This window comes from Rhipicephalus sanguineus, chromosome 11, assembly GCF_013339695.2.
Source record: "Rhipicephalus sanguineus isolate Rsan-2018 chromosome 11, BIME_Rsan_1.4, whole genome shotgun sequence".
Taxonomy (NCBI): domain Eukaryota; kingdom Metazoa; phylum Arthropoda; class Arachnida; order Ixodida; family Ixodidae; genus Rhipicephalus; species Rhipicephalus sanguineus.
The window spans coordinates 20969220-20977266 of NC_051186.1; the positions used below are offsets into that span (position 1 = coordinate 20969220).

At 35.8% G+C, this 8047-nt stretch overlaps 1 long non-coding RNA gene across 17 annotated transcripts in view; it reads right to left on the reverse strand.

Moving 5' to 3' along the window:
* The window catches only part of LOC119374435 (uncharacterized), a 47589-nt gene that overhangs the window by 19508 nt on the left and 20034 nt on the right, over positions 1-8047 (reverse strand). For 10 of the 17 annotated variants that reach the window (XR_007414425.1, XR_007414413.1, XR_007414427.1 and 7 more), the window contains one exon: positions 2919-4313. The exons of 1 other annotated variant lie outside the window; for it this stretch is intronic. This is a non-coding gene — a long non-coding RNA (uncharacterized LOC119374435). Of the gene's footprint in view, positions 1-2243; positions 2784-2918; positions 4314-8047 lie in introns of all 17 variants that reach the window. 6 more of the 17 variants (XR_007414421.1, XR_007414416.1, XR_007414419.1 and 3 more) reach the window with 5 other exon arrangements.

Consider the following 8047-nt stretch of genomic DNA (forward strand, 5'->3'; position numbering starts at 1 on the left):
CTGCACGGATTCCAGCCACCTTTTCACATCACCTTGCAAACCAACCCACGCCAATTATTCAAATTGCCATTATATACAAGCCATTGAAAATATTTTATGGGGGACTGTGACATTCATGTTTCAAGTATTAACCATTTTTCGTTGTACTGATTTCAACAACATTCTGTAATCCAATGTCTCGCATTATTGATATACATCTCGACCCATCCTATTTTACAAGCACCAATATATGCATGTCTATGAAGCCAGTTTCTCGTATACTGCGATATTCTGAATAAATGCCTCTTGTTATTGACTGCTCATTGCACTGATTTCAACTTTATCATTTCAACCACTCTTTTTCATTATTTATATATATATGTATTGTCCAGTTTCTTTTTCTCAAATACCATATAGCCACGTCTATGAAACAAACTTCAGGTATACAGTGATATTTCGATTGAACAGCGGGCTTATCGATTTACAAGAATAAATTTCACACACCATACATAAACAGCCTCGACCAACACTACACTTGATCGCATAGCACTGTAAGTACGCTTAGAAATATATTTCCACCACGCTTACTGGTATTTCATTCAACTCCCTTTTTCACCATACCATTTCAAAAACTGCAGTAATTTATGGTCTCACCACTTTGTCCTACGTTGAATACCAATGTAAATGCGTCCATCAATTTCCACCGTGCTTCGATTACTTGGTTCAATAGCGTAGTGTTACTCGTACATCAGCTCCTTCAAACCGTACGGGCACAGCCAGCGTTTCTTGCTATTTATGTACCATCACGACCATATGGAGATTTCTCAAATACCACTGTATCTACGTCTATATAAACAATTTTCACTATGCTTCTATAACTTGGTTAAATGGCAGATCAGTATTTGTATCTCACTGAACTCCTTTTGATCACACCACTTCAAAAGCTTTTATTTTTATATATACCATCTCGACCCATGCTACTTCTTGTTGTAAATGCGCCTATACCAACTTCCATCATTCCTCTATTCAATAGACTATTTCAATGCATGTTCAATTTGATAGCTTTCAACCATACCGTTTAAACAACAGTCTTTCTTTTATGTCTAGACCATCTCGAGCGATGCTACTTCAGTGAACACCAAAGTACGCCTATGAAATAAATTTCCTACGTGCTTCGATATGCTCGTACAATGGTGTGTCGTTACACGCTTTTCATTCAATTCCTATCAACCATACCGTTACGGCCAACGTTTCACTCTATGTACATACCTCACGACATATGGAGCTTCTTCGAATACCACTGTAAGTACGTCCTTATAAACACTTTTCACTATACTTCTTGGTTAAATGGCACACCAGTATTTTTATCTTATTCAACTCCTTTTAATCACACCTTTTTGACCATTTTTTGTCGATATATATATCATCTCAACCCATGCTACTTTGTGTATTATTGTAAGTGCGCCTATATCAAATTCCATCATGCCTCGATACCTGGATTCAATAGACTGTTTCCATGCAAATATAAGTTCACAGCTTTTAAATATACTGTTTAAACAAGTCTATTTTTACATTTAGATCATCTTGAGCGATGCTACTTCGTTTTGAAACCAAACTACACCTATGAAATAAATTTTCAACATACTTCGATACCCTTGTACAATAGTGTGTCGTTACACGTTTTTCATTCAACTCCCTTCAACGATACTGTTACGGGCACCATTTTAATATATTTATATACCATTACGACAAATGGAGCTTCATTCAATACCACAGTAAGTACGTTCGTATAAAAGTTTTCACTATTCTTCTATAACTTGGTTAATTGGCCTATTATTATTTGTATCTCATTCAACTCCTTTTGATCACACCACTTCAAAAGCTTTCATTTTTATATATACCATCACAATCCATGCGAACTCTTCGTACACCGGCCGAAAGTGTCTAAAACCCACTTCCACCATACTTCGATAGAATGGTTCAATAGCGTATCATTATTATTATTTCATCCAACACTTTCAGACCATACCGCTTGAACAGTTTTCCCTCAGTAGCCATGCTACTTCTTCAAACATTATATAAAGCGCATTTACAAAACCAAATTTCAACACGCTTCCATAATTTCGTTGAATAACACATCATTGTTTCTCACTGAACTCCCTTTGATCACACCATATCAACCTTTTTTTTATTATATAACATCTCAACTCATCCCACTTCTTTGTGTACCGTTGTAATTGTGCCTATATGAACTTCCATCATACCTCGATACCTTGATTCAATAGACTATTGCTATGCATATTTCATTGGACAGCTTTCAAATATACCATTTAAACAACAGTCTTTCTTTACGTCTAGACAATCTCGAGCGATGCTACTTCACTGAACACCAAAGTACACCTATGAAATAAGGTTCCTACATGCTTCGATATCCTCGTACAATAGTGTGTCATTAAACGTCTTTCATGCAACTCCTTTCAACCATGCCGTTACGGTGTCGCGACATATGGAGGTTCTTCGAATACCACCGTAAGCATGTCGATATAAACAATTTTCACTATACTGCTATAACTTGGTTACATGGCACATCAGTATTTGTATCTCATTCAACTCCTTTTCATCACACCACTTCAAAAGCTTCTATTTTTATATATACCATCTAAATCCATGCGACCTTTTCGTATACCAGCATAAAACGTCTATAAAGTAATTTCCACCATACTTCCGATATATTGGTTTAATAGCGTATCATTATTATTTCATTCAACATTTCCAGACCAGACCGCTTGAACAGTTTTCCATCACTATCCATGCTACTTCTTCAAACACTATATAAAGCACATTTACAAAAACCAAATTTCAACATGCATCCATAATTTCGTTGAATAGCACATCATTTGTTTCTCATTGAACTCCCTTTGATCACTCCGTTTCAACACTTTTTTTTTATGTATAGCATCTCAACCCATGCAAATTCATGTACAGTTGTAATTGCACCTATATGAACTTCCATCATGCCTCGATACCTTGATTCAATAGACTATTGCTATGCATATTTCATTTGACAGGTTTCAAATATACCATTTAAGCAACAGTCTTTCTTTACGTCTAGACCATCTCGAGCGATGCTACTTCACTGAACACCAAAGTACGCCTATGAAATAAATTTCCTACATCCTTCGATATGCTCGTACAATAGTGTGTCATTACATGTTTTTCATTCAACTCCTATCAACCATACCGTTACGGCCAATGTTTCACTCTATATACATACCATCACGACATATGGAGCTTCTTCGAATACCACTGTAAGTACGTCCTTGTAAAAACTTTTCACATACATCTTGGTTAAATGGCACACCAGTATTTTCATCTCATTCAACTCCTTTTGATCACACCGTTTTGACCGTTTTATGTCTTTATATATAATATCTCAGCCCATGCTACTTTGTGTACCGTTGTAAGTGCGCCTATATCAAATTCCATCATGCCTCGATACCTTGATTCAAAAGACTATTTCCATGCACATATAAATTCACAGCTTTTAAATATACCGTTTAAAAAGTCTATTTTTGCATGTAGATCCATCTTGAGCGAAGCTACTTCGTTTTGAAGCCAAACTACGCCTATGAAATAAATTTTCAACATACTTCGATATCCTCGCACCATAGTGTGTCATTACACGTTTTTCATTCAACTCCTATCAACCATACTATTACGGCCAACATTTTACTCTATTTACATACCATCACGACATATGGAGCTTCTTTGAATACCACCCGTAACTACGTTCGTATAAATTTTCACTATTCTTCTATAACTTGGTTAATTGGCATATTATTATTTGTAGCTCATTCAACTCCTTTTTATCACACCACTTCAAAAGCTTTCGTTTTTATATATAAAATCTCAATCCATACGACCTCTTCGTACACTGGCCGAAAATGTGAGACCATACCGCTTGAACAGTTCTCCCTCACCTAGCCATGCTACTTCTTCAAACATTATATAAAGCACATTTACAAAACCAAATTTCAACATGCTTCCATAATTTCGTTGAATAACACATCATTCTTTGTTTCTCACTGAACTCCCTTTGATCACACCATATCAACCTTTTTTTTATTATATAACATCTCAACTCATCCCATTTTTTTGTGTACCGTTGTAATTGTGCCTATATGAACTTCCATCATGCCTCGATACCTTGATTCAATAGACTATTGCTATGCATATTTCATTGGACAGCTTTCAAATATACCCTTTAAACAACAGTCTTTCTTTACGTCTAGACAATCTCGAGCGATGCTACTTCACTGATCACCAAAGTACACCTATGAAATAAGGTTCCTACATGCTTCGATATCCTCGTACAATAGTGTGTCATTAAACGTGTTTCATGCAACTCCTTTCAACCATGCCGTTACGGTGTCGCGACATATGGAGGTTCTTCGTATACCACCGTAAGCACGTCCATATAAACAATTTTCACTATACTTCTATAACTTGGTTACGTGGCACATCAGTATTTGTATCTCATTCAACTCCTTTTCATCACACCACTTCAAAAGCTTCTATTTTTATATATACCATCTCAATCCATGCGACCTTTTCGTATACCTGCATAAAACGTCTATAAAGTAGATTTCCACCATACTTCCGACATATTGGTTCAATAGCGTATCATTTTATTTCATTCAACACTTCCAGACCATACCGCTTGAACAGTTTTCCATCACTATCCATGCTACTTCTTCAGACACTATATAAACCACATTTACAAAAACCAAATTTCAAAATCCGTCTATAATTTCGTTGAATAGCACATCATTTCTTTCTCATTGAACTCCCTTTGATCACTCCGTTTCAACAGTTTCTTTTATGTGTAGCATCTCAGCCCATGCAACTTCTTGATGTACCGTTGTAATTGCACCTATATCAACTGCCATCATTCCTTGATTCAAAAGACTATTTGTATGCATATATAATTTGACAGCTTTCAAATATACCTTTTAAACAACAGTCTTTCTTTACGTGTAGACAAACTCTATTGATGCTACTTCGCTGAGCACCAAAGTACACCTATGAAATAAATTTCCAACGTGCTTCCTTATCCTCAGGCAATAGTGCATCATATGGCCACAGTTTTCCTCTTATGTACGATAACGGCCTACGAAGGTTCTTTGAATACCACTGTAACTACGTCTATGAAATCAATTTTCACCACAATTCTATTATTTGTATCTCTTTCAAGTGGTTTTGAACACTCCATTACAAAATATTTTTTTATATATATATATATACCCTCCTAATCCATGGTACTTCTTCGTATACCAGCCTAAAACGTTTATAAAATCAATTACCACCACGTTTCGATACCTCAGTTCAAACGCGCGTCATTGTTATTCATATCTTTTCAACTAGCAGTTTTTCGTTACATATATACAAACTCAACTCACGCTACTAGATTGAATTTTAAGATAAGGACGTTTATGAATTCAACTTTTACTGTGATCTTTCCTTCAAAAGCATATCGCTGCATCATACTGCACGGATTCCAACCACCTTTTCACATCACCTTGCAAACCAACCCACGCCAATTATTCAAACTGCCATTACATACAAGCCATTGAAAATATTTTATGGGGGACTGTGACATTCATGTTTCAAGTATTAACCATTTTTCGTTGTACTGATTTCAACAACATTCTGTAATCCAATGTCTCGCATTATTGATATACATCTCGACCCATCCTATTTTACAAGCACCAATATATGCATGTCTATGAAGCCAGTTTCTCGTATACTGCGATATTCTGAATAAATGCCTCTTGTTATTGACTGCTCATTGCACTGATTTCAACTTTATCATTTCAACCACTCTTTTTCATTATTTATATATATATGTATTGTCCAGTTTCTTTTTCTCAAATACCATATAGCCACGTCTATGAAACAAACTTCAGGTATACAGTGATATTTCGATTGAACAGCGGGCTTATCGATTTACAAGAATAAATTTCACACACCATACATAAACAGCCTCGACCAACACTACACTTGATCGCATAGCACTGTAAGTACGCTTAGAAATATATTTCCACCACGCTTACTGGTATTTCATTCAACTCCCTTTTTCACCATACCATTTCAAAAACTGCAGTAATTCATGGTCTCACCACTTTGTCCTACGTTGAATACCAATGTAAATGCGTCCATCAATTTCCACCATGCTTCGATTACTTGGTTCAATAGCGTACTGTTACTCGTACATCAACTCCTTCAAACCGTACGGGTACAGCCAGCGTTTCTTGCTATTTATGTACCATCACGACCATATGGAGATTTCTCAAATACCACTGTATCTACGTCTATATAAACAATTTTCACTATGCTTCTATAACTTGGTTAAATGGCAGATCAGTATTTGTATCTCACTGAACTCCTTTCGATCACACCACTTCAAAAGCTTTTATTTTTATATATACCATCTCGACCCATGCTACTTCTTGGTGTACCCCCGTTGTAAATGCGCCTATACCAACTTCCATCATTCCTCTATTCAATAGACTATTTCAATGCATGTTTAATTTGATAGCTTTCAACCATACCGTTTAAACAACAGTCTTTCTTTACGTCTAGACCATCTCTACTTCACTGAACACCAAAGTACGCCTATGAAATAAATTTCCTATGTGCTTCGATATGCTCGTACAATGGTGTGTCGTTACACGCTTTTCATTCAATCCCTATCAACCATACCGTTACGGCCAACGTTTCACTCTATTTACATAACTCACGACATATGGAGCTTCTTCGAATACCACTGTAAGTATGTCCTTATAAACACTTTTCACTATACTTCTTGGTTAAATGGCACACCAGTATTTTTATCTTATTCAACTCCTTTTGATCACACCGTTTTGACCATTTTTTGTCGATATATATATCATCTCAACCCATGCTACTTTGTGTATTATTGTAAGTGCGCCTATATCAATTTCCATCATGCCTCGATACCTGGATTCAATAGACTGTTTCCATGCAAATATAAGTTCACAGCTTTTAAATATACTGTTTAAACAAGTCTATTTTTACATTTAGATCATCTTGAGCGATGCTACTTCGTTTTGAAACCAAACTACACCTATGAAATAAATTTTCAACATACTTCGATACCCTTGTACAATACAAGGGTATCGTACTATTTTTACACATACCATCTAAATCCATGCGACCTTTTCGTATACCAGCATAAAACGTATAAAAACGTGTGTGTCGTTACACGTTTTTCATTCAACTCCCTTCAACGATACTGTTATGGGCACCGTTTTAATATATTTATATACCATTACGACAAATGGAGCTTCATTCAATACCACAGTAAGTACGTTCGTATAATAAGTTTTCACTATTCTTCTATAACTTGGTTAATTGGCATATTATTATTTGTATCTCATTCAACTCCTTTTGATCACACCACTTCAAAAGCTTTCATTTTTATATATACCATCACAATCCATGCGACCTCTTCGTACACCGGCCGAAAATGTCTAAAACCCACTTCCACCATACTTTGACAGAATGGTTCAATAGCGTATCATTATTATTATTTCATCCAACACTCTCAGACCATACCGCTTGAACAGTTTTCCCTCAGTAGCCATGCTACTTCTTCAAACATTATATAAAGCACATTTACAAAACCAAATTTCAACACGCTTCCATAATTTCGTTGAATAACACATCATTGTTTCTCACTTAACTCCCTTTGATCACACCATATCAACCTTTTTTTTTATTATATAACATCTCAACTCATCCCACTTCTTTGTGTACCGTTGTAATTGTGCCTATATGAACTTCCATCATACCTCGATACCTTGATTCAATAGACTATTGCTATGCATATTTCATTGGACAGCTTTCAAATATACCATTTAAACAACAGTCTTTCTTTACGTCTAGACAATCTCGAGAGATGCTACTTCACTGAACACCAAAGTACACCTATGAAATAAGGTTCCTACATGCTTCGATATCCTCGTACAATAGTGTGTCATTAAAC